The sequence below is a fragment of the Carassius auratus genome, chromosome 43 (genome assembly GCF_003368295.1).
Source record: "Carassius auratus strain Wakin chromosome 43, ASM336829v1, whole genome shotgun sequence".
Taxonomy (NCBI): Eukaryota; Metazoa; Chordata; class Actinopteri; order Cypriniformes; family Cyprinidae; genus Carassius; species Carassius auratus.
In genome coordinates this window covers 5,287,686-5,304,140 of record NC_039285.1, presented here as the reverse complement: position 1 = coordinate 5,304,140, position 16,455 = coordinate 5,287,686, and the positions used below count along the sequence as shown (strand labels likewise).

Genomic DNA, 16,455 nt, shown 5'->3' with positions numbered 1-16,455 from the left:
AAACAGAAGACAGTCATTATGGACATGCTGATAAACATGACATACGGAAAAAATAACCGCAAACTGTTCAAATCCATTCAACATTACAGCAATGACCTTAATAACCAATCAGATAAATATACACCCCCCTTCACTCACCCGTGAGGAGTCCAAACAGACGGTTTCAATTCAGAACACACTTTCTAGAACACATACACAGAGCATGCATTTTTTGTCACACTCTGGGCTATAAATAGACCACACTGCATGTCTGAATGGACCGCACAAAAGCTCTCTCCACACTTGGACCTCATATATTTTCAGTATGCTTCCTGTATGGACATGTGGAAAGGAGACACATGAGAGTTTTAGCGTAAAGAGAAAAGACAAATAATAACTTAAGAAATGAAAGTCCATTTTGTGTTAGTGAGTGGTTAATACTCTCTTCATACAGGGCTCACGCATCTTTTAAATGCCCATGTATTTTAAAGTCAACTGAAAACGCCTGGATTTAAAAATGAAAAGAATTCACAAAAAAGCTATTTCTAGCCAACATAGCTCAGTATAAGGAGAAAAAAAGATTTTATATTCACAAAAATATTTTCCATGAAACATGGAAAGAGTGTTCCATGGGCATCAAAAACAAATATATAATTGATACAATGTATAAAATAAATCCACTGATTATAAACAACCTCAAGATAATGGCATCTTTTGTTAAAGAAAAAAGAGATACATATTTTTCAATAAAAGATGCAAATATGTAGAAGATGTTTATAATCAATGGCTTTATTTTATACATTTTATCATTAATACTTTACATTTAAATATTAATTTTGTTCCTCCATGCAACCATTCTTAAACACACACACACACATACACACACACAAATCTTTTCATGTTTTATAAAGCATTCTCAGTGTGTGTGGAAAAGAACAATCACAATTCGCACCAAACAGGTCCCATAAATGCATGATCAGATGTTTTTGCGGCACAGTTATCTGCCAATTCTGATAATCTTTAGGGCAAATATCTGCTGATCAGAATTTAGGGCTGCTGATATCTGAACTGAAATGCAAGTCATGGTGCAGTACACATTTACCACTGACACAATTTAGATAAACCTTCTCTATCTAAATTCAATCGAATGATAAAGCTTATTATAGCCTATTGTTCTTGTTTAAAACTGAAAAGTTTAGTTCCCAGGAACTCACCAGATCACATGCAACATTCAGAAAACATAAATAAAATCACTTTCACGTGACAAGGCAGTGAGGGGAAAGATCACATATTTAAAGACTACTAGCCTGCGGGACATAAAGCACATAACTCATATCTCAAGATTTTAATAAACAGAACATGTCGACTCACAACCTCCTTGAGGACTCAAAACTTAAAATATCTCCATTCATTCGTCTCACTGTAAGAATCAGCACAGTCTCTTTATTCTTTGTTTGGCTGTGATTTTCCCAAGAGTGAAGGGGAAAGAAATGTTTAGCACCGCATAAAACATTTGGCTGTGCCGCCGTCTATCAAACAGCTGTGATGTCTCCTCCCTCCTACTGTGTCTGTCCCTCCAGACGATCAGGTGAGACGGAGTGCTGTCGCTATGGAAACATCATCAAAGGAGCATGACATCATTACACACATGCTGTAATAGAGGAGGGCGCCAAGTCAACAGAGCCGCATGTGGGCAGGTAAACAAAGCACAATGATATGGGTGAGGCAAGCTGGGCCATTATCCACCTGAAATTAGCTGCTCTTCTCTCTTCTTTTAAAAGAATGATTTAGCATTAGCCATCAGCCGTTTCAATTGCAAGATTGAATCACACCTAGTAAACTACAAATACATAATGTTACTAAAACAAAGATAAAATCCATTTTAAAATGGAATAGCTGAAGAATCATTGTTCACGAATACAATGATATTAAACATTTGAGAAATCTGCAATACAGAGCTTGAGAAATTAATTAAAAACCAAAAATCCAAAACGAACCCGTGTGGTCATTTTTTTTTCTTCTGTGAAACAGAAAAGGAGAGTCGTTGTATGGAAAAGAAAGAACTTCTGCTTTTATGTTTGACAGCAGGGTTTGGAACAACATGACAGATTTTTTTATGTTTGGTTGAACTATTCCTTTAAGCAAATGACAATCTAAATGTATGTCTATTCCATCGATCAAGGTGAGCACATGGATTTGTTTTCTCATCAATCAGCTTTCCATAGTTTATCATTTTCCAATTTCCATTCCAAGAACAGGATTAAAGGTTTTTTTTTTTCTCTGCTGTGCCAAGAAAACCGATGCTTTTTCCTGAGACTGAACTGAAAAATTCTAAGATGGTTGTCTGGAGTGCTGATATTTTATGAGACAAAAATATGAACATTATGACCCAGTTATTTGTGAGTCATCTGAAATATCACGTCTACTCTGTGAATCACAGTATCTAAGAGTCCTATAAAATAAGTAATTTTATTATATTGCTCTCAAAATTGCATGATGCAACGGAGACACATTGAAAAAGTTGATAACTGACAATATATATTTTTTATAATGGAATTCTAACTGGTTACTCCTTTTTAATGATTTTTATATATTTTTCATGAAGCAACAACAAAAATGCAGTCACTTATGCCCTTATGTAGCCTAACTCTTCATTCAAATGTCTGGCTTCCTGGACTTCTCTAGACATGCTCATATTTGCATGGCTTTCCATAAATAGAAATGTGTGGTTGATAACAGATGTTGGCAAACAAAATTACACCAATAATCAAAACCACAAGGATTCATTCAACAAAACATTGTTTGAATTCTATCCAACAAAAGATTTGCTTGAAGTGTTAGCTTGTTCAAATACTTTAAGCATCTTACTCTAATTAACCCAGCAAAAGCTGGAAACTTGTAAAGTTGATCCACAGAGAGTGCATCCAACAATAGACCTCAATATAGAACAAATACCAACAATTGTGCATTTTGGCAACAATTTTGCAAAAAAACAACACAAAAACTTTTGCCACACACTGATTACCACACACACTCACATACACATCACATTACAATTAAGTAGCAATAATTGCTCAACTTGTGCAGATTGTTAGAATGCACAGTTTAACACGAAATGTCACGGAATTTGTTAATTTTGAATGAATTAAAAGTAGGTCATTACACATTACACAAATCGCGATATGGACTAGTATCTTTAAATATTAAGCCACAAAAGTCAATTTGAAAATTTATTCTGCACATTCTAATCTGTGACGAGCGGTTTCATTTACTACACACGCACAGTAAGTGTGCGTGACGCTCGCGGTGATTTCAGCATCTGTCGTCTGACTATGTGAACGTAAAGATGTGAACAACATCTCCAGAACTGCTCTGAGAGTCACTTCATGAGCATTAGACCGTTTAATTTGAGTAAAACTAACGTCACATCAAATACACACAACTGTAAAAGTATTCACGGCAAACCGTCAAAATAAAAGTCTGGCTTGATTTGAAGACATTGTGCCTATTACTATTTTCCAGTTGAATGTACATATCCTACCACTACTACTACTACTAAAATTAAACAAAGAATAATTACACAACATTTCTTCCATGTTTAAATTTTAATAGTAAATCCCCTTGTTTGCCAAAAAATAAAGTTTGCTTAATTTTCAATTAAAAGATAAATGAAATGACTGTTTTATATCTTCATTTTGTACCCAGAAAATTTTTCACACACAACACTGAATTTCTGGAGGGTGAATAATTTTAGTAAGGCTACTTGTTAAAAAATAAAAATAAAAAAATAAAAAATAAAGTAAGTTGTTTTATGCATTCAAATAATTAGACATGCTAAAACACAGAAATTGGTAACAACAAAAAATATGGTGAGAAAAAAAATTAATAGGGCCCTAAACATGTGATTTTTGTTAAACTTGTAATAAATTGATGTGAAAATGTACAAGTTTCATGATTTTAATTAATTAGACATGCTTTTTGATTAATTAAATTTAATTGAACTATTAAAAAGGAAAAAAAACTGAATCCAGGAAAATGTAAACGGTAAAAACTGAATTTGGAAAAAAAATTACATAAAATGGAATTTAGGAAAATATACAATGGATTTCATAGGGCACTAGTTTAGAGATGCTGAAATTCCTGCTCCAGTAGTTATTTTAGTATGCCAACTTTTTGAAAAGAAGCATGATATCCAAAATATATAATATACTTATATCATATCATCTAAAACTCTAACAGCAACATCACATGATGTTTTGGGCATGCTCAGCCAGGTGCAAAGACTTTTCATGCCTTAGTAAAACTTAGAAATTGATGATTCAGTGTTGTTCATCATTACTTAAGAATTTTATTCATGAAATCCAGACGCCCAAATGGAAAACATTTGTTTAATGCAGAAAGGGCAACAATTTCTGTTTGAGACTCTTTAACTCTGCAATGTCATTGCAATAAAACATGTTTACTCTGTTAGGTTTCATTAGAAATGTAAATTACACCAGACACACCTTACAGACTGAAACTGGCTGTGGAAACAACCGCGTGTCATCTTACATATTATCCCCCACTACGGCAAAGTAAACAGACGTGGTTGTTACTGTACGTGACTGTGCACAGTTGCCTGGTCTCAGAAAGAGACAAGACTGTAATCCGGTGGGTACGGTATGCTGATCTAATTCCACGCGCTGTGGGTGGGGTTAACTCGGACTCGCAAAGTAAACAAGCCTCCAGACAGCAGGGCTGTGACTGACGCTGACCTAGACCTGCTAAAGCTTTAGCTTTACCTGCGTTAATCAAAGACAGCACACACAGCGCCAGACAGCGGTGACCCTGATATGAGATCAACCAAACCAATGACAGGGGTTTATCACTGATTGTATGGCGAGAACCCAAGACTACTTAAAGGAACAGTGCACCCAAAATTGAAAATTGTCATCATTTACTCATTTGGATTTAACCCATGTGACTTTCTTTTGTGCAACATTTTTATTGTGCAACATTATTGTTATGGTATTAACAATGAACAGCGACTGAAGTCATCAAACTCTCAAAAAGATCAAATATAAATAAAGATATAACATGATATTTAAGAATATTAAGTTAAGTATATTTAAAATTAACTACTTTTAAATATAATTATTACTTTAACCAACGACTTAAAGGTAATACAAAAGGGAAGAACTTTACCAATCAAACTTCATGTACTTTTATTTAAACAAATAGTCCCAAATAAATATACCTGAAAACATTACAACATCAAAATGATCCGCTTTAATTATTATTTACTTTAGAATTAACATAATAACTAGTTTCCAGACTTACGAATTAGAAACTATGAAAATGATTTCTCTCACTTGACCACAGCAAAGCTACGTGAGAAAAAACAACGACAAAACAGCAGACATTTCATTGATAACATTTTTATTGCCGGTGTAACTTAGCACACATTTAAAATTTTGCAAGATAATACAGAGATTTTTTTTTTCTCTCTCTGTCATTTCCAACAAAGATTTCCACACATCAATTTAGCTGTTGGCACTAGGAGAGACATAAATAATTTCAAAGGGGGTAAATAGCACTGAGTACTACTAATCTCAAAGTATACACTTATGCTAGTATGCATAATAATTCTTGTAATTCCAACAGGACATGAATGCATCCTGACGTACCTGTGATTAACACCTTGATAACACACAGCTCAATGTGTACCCAACTACTTCAAACAGAAAAGCAGGACAGGAGTCCATTAGAAAGAACTGTCATACTGGTTTGACAGCTAATCTTCAGCAATCTTACAAGCAGAAAGCTGCCGAAAACTTCAAATGAATTCCAAATGCCGAAATTACTCCCATTGCTTGCATATTTGTTTATTCTTTGCCTACCAATAAGTATGTACTCTAGTACTCTCTGCTTTTTTATTTTTTTTAACAAATCATGGTTAAATCCATTCATCAAATATGTTCCTCAATTCAGTTAGCACATTCTATCTTGAGCCTAATATGTAGACTATTACTAGTGCAACAGTTGTTATTCATTTCCAGAAAATAACAACATGAAAAATAAATATGAGGAGCTTATGAGCAACTATTGAGAACTTTTATTTTTTTGGCCAAGCTTATGCAGTCTTATACCTTTCATACTTCGATGTGCATGTTACTCCAACATCTGTGATCTCTCGCCACCTTTAACTACGCCAAGAGGCAGAGGATAGATTTCTCCTGAAGTACTGGTTGAGGACCAACCTCCATGGTTCAAATCCTAACCTCAAACATTGTAAGGGAGGAAAAATGCAAAACTGGCCTGAAGTCAGGGGCCTGGGCCAACCAAGCAGAGGAAAAGTGTGGACTCCAAGTGTGTGAATGGAATACAAAATGATCTTCAATAGGCCTGTAACCCAAAACTCTCAGACAGATGCTAAGCACTTCAATGGACTTTCATTAGAAAGGAAAATAGACACATACTGAATTACATTACAATATGACAGCAATTGTGCAAACTATAGGTGACGGGTGAAATAAAATCTTCTTTTGTGGAGTCAACGAGAGGACAGCTGCAAAAATAATGTAAACTGATTTTAAAAGGAAGACTGGCTCATTACTATTATCCCAAAAAGCACTCTTAATAACAAAAAGCCGAAATACAAAACACACGTGACGTCAAACAGGAATGTTGCTCATCACCCAAAGGATGAAGATTCAGTCAAAGAAAAATAAATAAATAAATACACCCTTTTGAGATAAGATACTTCTGAAGTCCATATTAAAAGATATTCATTAAGACTACTGCAATGCCAAAAGTAAGTCTAAATATAATAGAACATGTAATCTGGCATAACATTAAAGCAGAATTATGGGTGCTTAAAGGTATGATCATTTTTTGGTAAAAAGAGCTAGGAACTATGAAAACAAAGTAATTTAGACAGCTAAAACTTCAGTCCAAAAATACTTTTACTGAAATGAAGCTGCAAATATGGATATTTATGAATTTCCACGGCTCCCTAATGTGAATTCAGGACATCAGTTCCAGTTAAAATACACTTTTAAAATAAAGGTGCCTTAAAAGGTTCTTCACAGCGATGCCATGAAACAACTATTTTTGGTTCCACAAAGAACCATTCAGTCAAAGGTTCTTTAAAGAATCATCTCTTTCTTACCTTTTTATATTCTGAAGAACATTCTTTCGCAACAAGGAACCTATTGTGAAAAAAAAAGGTTCTTCAGATGTTAAAGGTTCTTTATGGAACCATTTAGACAAAAACTTTCTTCAATGGCATCGTGAAGGACCTCTATTTTTAAGAGTGTTCTATATCAATAAGAGTGACTGGTTTTGGCAAAAAAAACTACAAACGTACACATATGAATAACATTATTCAATTAAGCTCAATAAATCCAGCAAATGAAAATAAACTCCTCCAACACGCATGGCAAAAATAGTGGCAAAGAAAGCAAAGCCTTTAGCAAAAGCCAACAGAACGATGTCTGCATCACTGGGTCCTGTAGGAAATCACCATTGTGTCTCTCTAGATTCTTCCAAATAAACAGCATGTGTGGAGACGGTTGCTTAGGAGGTGTAGATGAGGAGGCGGCAGAGAGAGGAAGGAAGAATCCTTCGCCAGTCGCTAAGAAGTGAATGTGGGCAGAGTGTGGTAGCACCCTGGCACTATAACATCTTATTTGAGTGAGACACGCAGGAATGCTGGGAAATAGACTGACCAATCAGTCGTGACACTGTCAGGAAAAGTTTTTCTTCTCAGTTTCTGAGATAAGGGCAAAACAGAGTCACAGGGAACTTTAAAAACGGTCAACCTTAAGAGGTTAGTTAATCCAAAAATGTTACTTTTGTCATTGTTTTTCTCACCCTAATGACATTTTGTAACCTGTTTGATCTTCTTTCTTTTTTTTTTTGCAGTACAGAACAGTATAGAAGCTTTTGTTCGCCATTGGATAATATTTTATATATAAATAATTATATATATAAATAATTATATATATATATATATATATATATATATATATATATATATATATATATATATATATATATATATATATATATATATATATATATATATATATATATATATATATATATATATAATTAGGGCTGCTTGAATTATGGAAAAAATCGTAACTATTTTGGTCAATATTGTAATCACGATTATTTAACACGATTTTGAGGGGGCCATATGACCAATTATTGATTAAGTGAATTATGCAAAGACAGGGATACATATCAAATATGTATTTCCAGTAAATAAGATTGCTATGACATCTACCAGCGGAATTTCAAACAAACAAACGAAAAGTCCTCAAAATTAATAAACTAAAGAAAAATTCAATAGAAAAGATACAAATAAAACAGACTGTGCTTTATTGTCTCATTTCAGTTTGGCTCTAATTTTGTATTTATTGCAGTTTTCATTAAAAAAAATAATGTAAAAGAAAATGTATAATCAAATGTAAAATAAAACATGGCCTGCTGTCACTTTAAATGCCGCACGGATCCAAATTATTGTTACTGGACAATTACTCAATTGCAAGTTATGAATTCATAATTGAGAGTTTCTCCCAATTCTGACTTTCTCAGATATCTGAGTTGAGTGTACATCTCGCGATTATGGTTTTGTTTCTGCCATGGAATTAAAATAAAAAGGCAACTGCAACTTTTTCTCTCAAAATTCTAACAATGTTTTCCTCACAATGGCAAGTTTATATTTCATAATTATTTTTATTTATTTTTTTAAAGAAAAAAAGTCAAAATTTTAAGATAAAAGTTGCCGTTATTTTTTATTCCATGGTGGAAACAGGTTTATACAAAAAAAGAGCAAGTTGGATATAGATAACTTTATAGGTTCCACAAAAGTAAAAGTCATATGGGTTTTGAATGTCAATGTCATGATTCTGAGTAAGTACTATCCATTTAAAAGACAAACGGCAAGCTAGTTAGGGAACTATAAGTCAGCAAAAGGACATTGGGACAAGTAAAATTGGATGCTGAGGTGGTAAACAAGGACATTTATTCTAATGTTAGCATTTGGGAACCACCTGAGACCTAATGCAGTGTATATAGACAATGAGCAGCATGAAGCTAATGAACAGCTAATGTCTTGTCTGAATTATGCTGTGTGTGCATATATGCATTAAATCGTCTTTCCCAAACTTATGATAACAGCATTAGACATCCAATCTAGAATGGACTCCCCGATCTCATTGGATTCTATACAGGTCTCAGAGTTAAGGAGTTACTTAAAATCTGCTATTTGACAGTATCATCAAACACACTTCACCACCTGATCTTAATGCAGTACAGCAGTGATTCCCAAACCTGTCCTGGAGGCCCCACTGCCCCTGCACTTTTTGGCCCCGTCCACACGGAGACGGAGCTTACCCCAATCCGATCTTTTTTTTCCTCGTCTCAAGAAATATCCGCGTCCACACGAAACCGCTAAATGATGTAGTATACATGCCAGACCAGTATGTGGCGCTGTAATTCTGCCACAGAGATACACTAAAAACAGAAGAAGACTTGCACTATGCTCATAAACCTTGCGCGTGGTACACAAACGAACATGGAACAATACATTTATTAATCAGTGTTAATGTTAGTTAATAAAAAGACAATCGTTCAGTGTTTGTTGCTGTTACGTGACGTAGAGGTGTCTGACTAGGGGGGGAGACGTGGGCTGATGACGTCATCGTTTCAGAAAATATACGGATTAGCCATCCAGACGAAAACGCAAAGACGGCGTTTTCAAATTTATCCACTCTGGGACCTGGTTTAAAAAAAATAGCGGTTTCACCCTGCGAAAACGCCGGATCCGTGTGGACGAAACGCCTATCCAATAAAAATGTGTGCGTATTCACAGAAACGCGTCCCCGTGTGGACGGGCCCTTTGTATGTCTCCCTTATCTAACACACCTGATTCCACTCATTAGCTCGCTAGTAGAGAGACTGTAAGAACTAAATTGGGTGTGTCTGATTAGGGAGACAGGTTTGGGAAGCACTGCAGTACAGCATAATCAAATGATGTCATTGAACACAGAGTCAAGGTTATAGTAGCAGTGTAATAAGAATGATTGGACAGACAGAGTTTAGTCTAAACTCAAGCCACTGGTTGAGAATAATTGCTATGTGGAGCTGGCCTGGATAAAAAAAAAAGCTTAAAAAAAAAGTGACATGTGATTTCGGTGATTATCATTGCTTCAGAGGACTTTTGAAAAAGAAGCACACATTCCTCATTCCTGAACAAACATCCTTTTCAAATAAATCTGACATTTCAGTAGGAACTACTTCACTTTTTTTATCTATTTCTCACAGGCTTTTGCTCATAACAACACAAGCATTAGCTCATAAAGCAAAATGCTTCCATGTTTCCCATTATTCCAACAGTTTGCAGGCAAACATTTTCAAACTGATCTCAAACACTCACAGGAAAACATGCCGGACTAACGTCTCTGGCACATTACGTGACTCAGATTCCAGTGATGTTCAAAAGTCAACAGACACATTGTTGAGCAGTGAGCTAGAGGAAGTGCTTGAAAAATTCTCCTAATTTAAAACAAATGTTATTAAATAAGGTGCTGCATAGACTGTTCTCTTCATTAGAGGTCCAAGAGTCCCCTGCCAATCTGAAGACAATTCAGACTGAAGACACACCCATATGCATAAAAAAAATCTATAACAACACATTAGGCCATGTGCTACGTGATCCAGATTTACATGAGTTAAAAAAAACCATGAGCACATTATTTGCATCCATTAAAAGCGATAAGAGCTGCACTAAGCTATCTATGATAGCACATAGATGAAATGAAGTTAACAAGAAAGAAACAGAAGAAAATATGCCTGATCAATTCTACATCCCAAATTCTGTATATAACCATACCAAATTCACAACTTTGTAAACAACTGGCAATATTGAAGAAAAAAAGTATTTAAGCACACTGTACATCAAGAGCAAAAGATGTTGCTTTTTTAGCACCAAAATGATTCAGATTATTTTTATAGCTGACAAATGGTAAACAATTTTCGCTTGACTAGCAGTTTCTATCTATCAATAATATAAAAAAATAGGGGTGCTCCGATCACGATCGGCCGATCGTTAATGCGCATCTTGTCAGTAAAGCCGGTTCTCTAATCAGCGGTTAATTCCATCAGGTGCGTGATTTCACATTGAGCAGCTGTTACTACACAGAGCCATTGTTAATAGAGAAGATGCGCCAAAAAACGCTGAAAATGAAGTGGATTTGCACATCTTCTCTATTAACAACGGCTCTGTAATAAAAAATATCATAAAAAAAAAACATAATTGATAAAATCTTTCTTAATCACCTTCATAAATTAACCAATAAAACCACTTTCTAAATGAATTAAAGACAATTCAAACGAATAGAAAACATTCAAATATAAGACATGAACAGACATAAACAGAACTTACTTGCACTGTCTCTACATTCACGAGGACGTGTGCTTTCCCTGGAGAAAACCAATCACTTTACTTCCACTTTTGTGACATTTCTGTTAAAACCTCTGGCAAAGCCGGTGCGCTGTTTGAAAATCAAAAATGTTGGCAATAAATCCCTGCAGGTCCGCTGCCTAAACAATATAGCCAAAAGTTGCAGACATCTCCTTTTAAGGCCAGCTCAGTGCCCACAGAATGATCTTCCATGGTCTGCGAGCTTGGAAAGGGGAGCTCCATTTTAAATAAGTCACGCTGGACCTCCAAAACTGAAAACTATTGGGTCTTTTTACTGGTAAATGTCACTTAACTTTCAGTTAACCTGTCACAGTTGAATAGATCTACTCCACAAAAAAACAAGCCGCCTCTCTCTCTCTCTCCCACTGATAGCTGTTGTTAGAAAGTCAAACATCTAATCTAATCTAAGCCTGGCGTACATGCCAAAATAATCAACTTGCTTGAGCTGAGTCAGCAAAACGAGTCTTCCTCGCTCTGGTTTTTCACTGACCTGATAGGAACAAAGAAACAAGGATGGTTTATGGCACAAAAAGGATCCTTCAGGATAATATCTGCAACATTATGATCTTCTCAATAACATTAAGCAATTATAATGTTACGATAAGACAAGTTGTATTGAAATAGTAAATCATTCAAAATAACTAACTTTTTTATTACTTGCACATAAACAGCATGCCTGCAATCTGAGTCTTTGTTAAACATCAAAGATCAAATCACTAAAAAACAAATTTGCTACATAGAGGGTCTTCGTGGTATGGAAAAAGGCCCCAAAATGGAAATAGAGGTCAGACAGAGGTCAGATTTACAGTTTTGCATTATTTTTTGATTAGACACGGTCGCGAACATCACAGCATGAGAAGATTATCAGAAACACAGGCAATGATGCAACCGTAACCTTCACTAACGGGTTAGTTCATCAAGGACATAAGGACCAGAGGAATCCTGCATGGAATGCAGAAGTCTAAAACATATAACTCACTAAATAAATATCATATTTCAAATTTCACAAGCAGTAAACCATCGTTTGTTGTTTTTGTATATCTGTTTGGTAGGGAGAAATAAATGTCCAACTAGCACAAGCAATAAACCAGCATTTGTTGCTTTTCATATTATTTGGTGACACTAACAAATGTTATACAGATGAGTTAATGTGCACTGAAATAGTTCCGCGTACACAAACAGATGACTAATTACTTATAAAAGAAATATAGTTCTCAGAAAACTGTACATCCCCCATTGACTCACTCGCATCATGTTGATTCAAGCCATACATTCTTCTGTTAACAAGATATGCCAGACATAATGACGTTCATCTTTATGGAAAAGATGCAATGGATGTGAATGGTGAATCAGGCTGTATTTTTTTATGTTCCAAATGAGGAATAAATATGTATACATACATTTGCAACAACATGAAGGCGAATAACGTTAAAATTAAGAAAGCATTTGTATTTATGGGTGTATTACGTCAATATGAACGTTATCATAAAAATGTAAACAAACAGGCGTTTCGTTGCTGTTCGCAGGAATGTGTGCGTTATGCGAGTAATTTCAAACCTAGTTCTAAAACGAAACGCTTATCAGCCGTTGAAGCTTAATAAATCACCACAGGTTTTTGCATCTTAATGTTGGTCAGTGTGTCAGAAGATTTAGCTATTTATCTCCGTAAAAGAGTTTGACAAAGCATAAGAAACGTACGCGATGTTTGCGATCTGTTTGTGAGCGATAGCGAAGTTTGTCAGTTATTTTGGGTCGGATCTTTTAAATGAATCCGTCGAACCACTACAAAACCGGTCTGAAGGATTCGCTCACGAATCAGACTGAATTGGACCAGTCAACAACTCACTGAATCAATGAACCGAGAAGAGTTCATTTCAAACGTGCCCCATTAGTAACGACCCGACAACTGGTTACTGGTCTGATGCTATGAGCATGTGGGTGAACCGAGGATTTGACAGATGGGACGAAATTACTATAAGAGCTGAATCGGAGAAACGTTAATAAAACGTCATCGGAACATATTTTGTCCTCATATATAAGAAACAGTTGCTTTTAGTGAATAAATGTTAATTAAAACGTGCAAAAACATTTTTTTTTGCCATAGAAAAATATGAATTTAGTTTAATGCAAGTGCAAAATATGTTTTTAGGTTCTAAATCACTTTGTTGTTATGAGCTGAATCATGGCTTAACTGGGACACATGATTACAATAAACACACCTATTAATAAAACGTAATCGACAGCCATACATTTCTGAGCCCGTTCTTTAAAACGAACTGTTCAGAAGAACCGGTTCGCTGAGTCGGACTTCAGCACCAGTCAGCAAACTAAGTTATCCGTTTCTGAACAACAATCACCGCAGTCGGTGCTTACCTTATTTCATGGGTCCATTAATAAAGAAGGGCACGCTTTGCTTGTTCACTTCCCCGGAGCTAATCTTAAATCAATGACATTATTTATTATTACACGTGTCCGTCTTGAAGTCGTTCCCAAAATCCCAAACCAGCGGAAAACATTTTAACCGAAATCCGCGTGTACTAGATCAGTCCGTTCATACTGCAGCAGCAGAAAGGCGCTAATGCGAGAAGGACGGAGGATTCCACACTATGGAGCAACAGAGGGGGGACTAAACCAAATCCAACGTTAATATTTCTCTTACGAGCAAACAGTCACGTATCAGATGAGAATAGTCCACAAGACAATAAAGTAAAACTTTCCGTTTTTGTTGAATTTATTCCTCTGCATTTCAATGTAAGAGCAGGGCGGTTAAGAAAGAACAGTAGTTGCCTTTACTCCCCCTACTTTTGGTAGCAATGGGCGGTACATTACCAGAGTTTAATCTGATTGGCTTTCTAAATAACGTCACCAGGCAAGGTCGTTCACAGGTTTAAAAATGATTTGGGACTACAAAATATTTGTAATCTGTTTAGTTATTCAAGAGGTTGCAACCTTTTCCATTTATTTAATTTTTTTCCACCTTAGGCAAATTTAACCGTCACCATACTTCCCTAGATGACTAATTCAAAGTATATTAAGGCATTTTTTTTTTCATTTCAAGTGTTCTGAAATGGCATATTTAAATGTGCAATTATTTAGTATATTTAAGTGTGCATTTTGCATACCCTAACCCTAGTGTTTCATTATGTTGACTTATTAGAGTTAAAGGTTTTACAGAGCACATTTTTAATAGGCCTATCTTATTTTATCACTTCATAAATCTGTCAACAGCCTGAAAGAAAGTTGTTCAGTGTGTTTTTAGGAATATAATGTTATCTAAATCAATGCTAAATGAATAGATACCCTACTTCAACAGTATAATGTGTCATTCAGTAAAGCATGCTCTGTCCGGACAGGGAGCAGCCTGTGTTGTCTGTGGGAATTTAAAAAGCAGTGGTTACAATCAACCACTAGGACCTCTGTGATTCTGCCCAGTCTTATGGAGTTATAAAAGCCAACTGGTTGAGAAAATCCAGTGTCCCTTCATCCAAACTGGTCTGGGAAAATGAAAGTGTCTTGGTTCCTTGTTCATCCCTTTATAGTTTTCTAAACCAAATACAGGCCCAGAAAAGGCGAGGACATCTTATACAAGTTGTATTTATCTTTCTGACAGACTTAAAGCAAGTTGGATTCATTGTATTGAAAGACTTCAATCAAAGATTTGGAAATCAAAAAAAAAAAAAAAAAGACAACTTTTTTTTTTCTTCACAAAACCAAATAATGTCAGATGATAGAAAAGACTGGGAAGACGTTTGGGAAATCATAGCTCACAGGAAGCAACTGAAGAAAACAAATGTTGTGAACTACAAACATGTTTTGCTCTGAAATAAGCAATCTAAATCTGAAAAAAAAAAAAAAATTATGTAATATGCCTCCTAATAAGGTGAAGGGAGGGCATGGTGAACGCTCTTGAACACGACTCAAAGGACAAATACAAAGATAGCATTATAAATATACTCACTTATCTGTTGATGTACAACTGTTTGAGGTGTTTCTGAGTATGTGATATACAACTTTAAATGGAAAACTGTTCCTCTCTTTCAGTGTTGAATTTTTATAATTCTATCGGCTAAACATCAAAACTCACTGAACACCCACTTTAAAAAGTACATTGATTGCACGGGGTTGCTCCGTGACACAGAGTGTCACTTTTTAAAAATAATTTATATTTTAAATTACACTTTAAATCTACCATTATGCCTTGAAAGATGTGGAGTATATGGATTCAGGTTGCCATGAAAATCAGTAACATACTAATCTGTAACAAAGCATGTATATGTAAGCCAAAAGGGTATGTGCCATATTGTGATTTTCTTTATTTCTTCTTATTTTTCTCTATTTTCTTTTTTAGAAATTAGTATACATCAATGACTCATTATATTGATCAAAAATAATTAAATACATTTATAATGTTACAAAAGGTTTCTACTTAAAATGAATTTAATAATAACAATAATATGTATATCAAATCAGCATATTAGAATAATTTCTGAATGATCACGTGACATTTTATTTTTTATAATCACATAAATAAATTACATTTTATAATACATACAAATAGAAAACTTTCATTTTAAACTGAAATATTTTTTTTCAGAATATTACTGTTTTACTGTATTTTTGATCAAATACTGTAAATGCAGTCTTGGTGAGCATAAAAGACTTTTTTTTTTTTAAAAAAGAACCTTGCCCCAACATTTTGAAAAGTTTGCATACAGTATATAGCTACATTTAATATCTCCATAATCTATAAGCCCTGTTTACAAATCTGAAGCCCCACATTTTCCAATACAGCTGCATATTAACACAGTTTTTATCTCTACAGTAATAAATTTACAATTACACTTATATTGTCCCAACTAAATTTTAGAATGTCTAGATTGATTTAAAGAGCACTCATAGATCCTGCATGCCAGATAGCAGATTTCACAGCTTAACTAATGTGAAAAGCACATTCTTTGGTAGTGAAGTCATTTAGAAAGAAAGCAGTATTCTTTAGAATCAGC

General features: G+C 34.9%; 1 protein-coding gene across 1 annotated transcript in view; it reads right to left on the bottom strand.

Annotated features, from left to right (window-relative positions):
* The window catches only part of LOC113061528 (protein-methionine sulfoxide oxidase mical3a-like), a 64,050-nt gene extending 49,809 nt beyond the window's left edge, over nucleotides 1-14,241 (bottom strand). The window contains 1 exon segment of the mRNA XM_026230693.1: nucleotides 13,826-14,241. The gene's annotated coding sequence lies outside the window, so the exon portion shown is untranslated.
* Nucleotides 14,242-16,455: the final 2,214 nt, after the last annotated feature.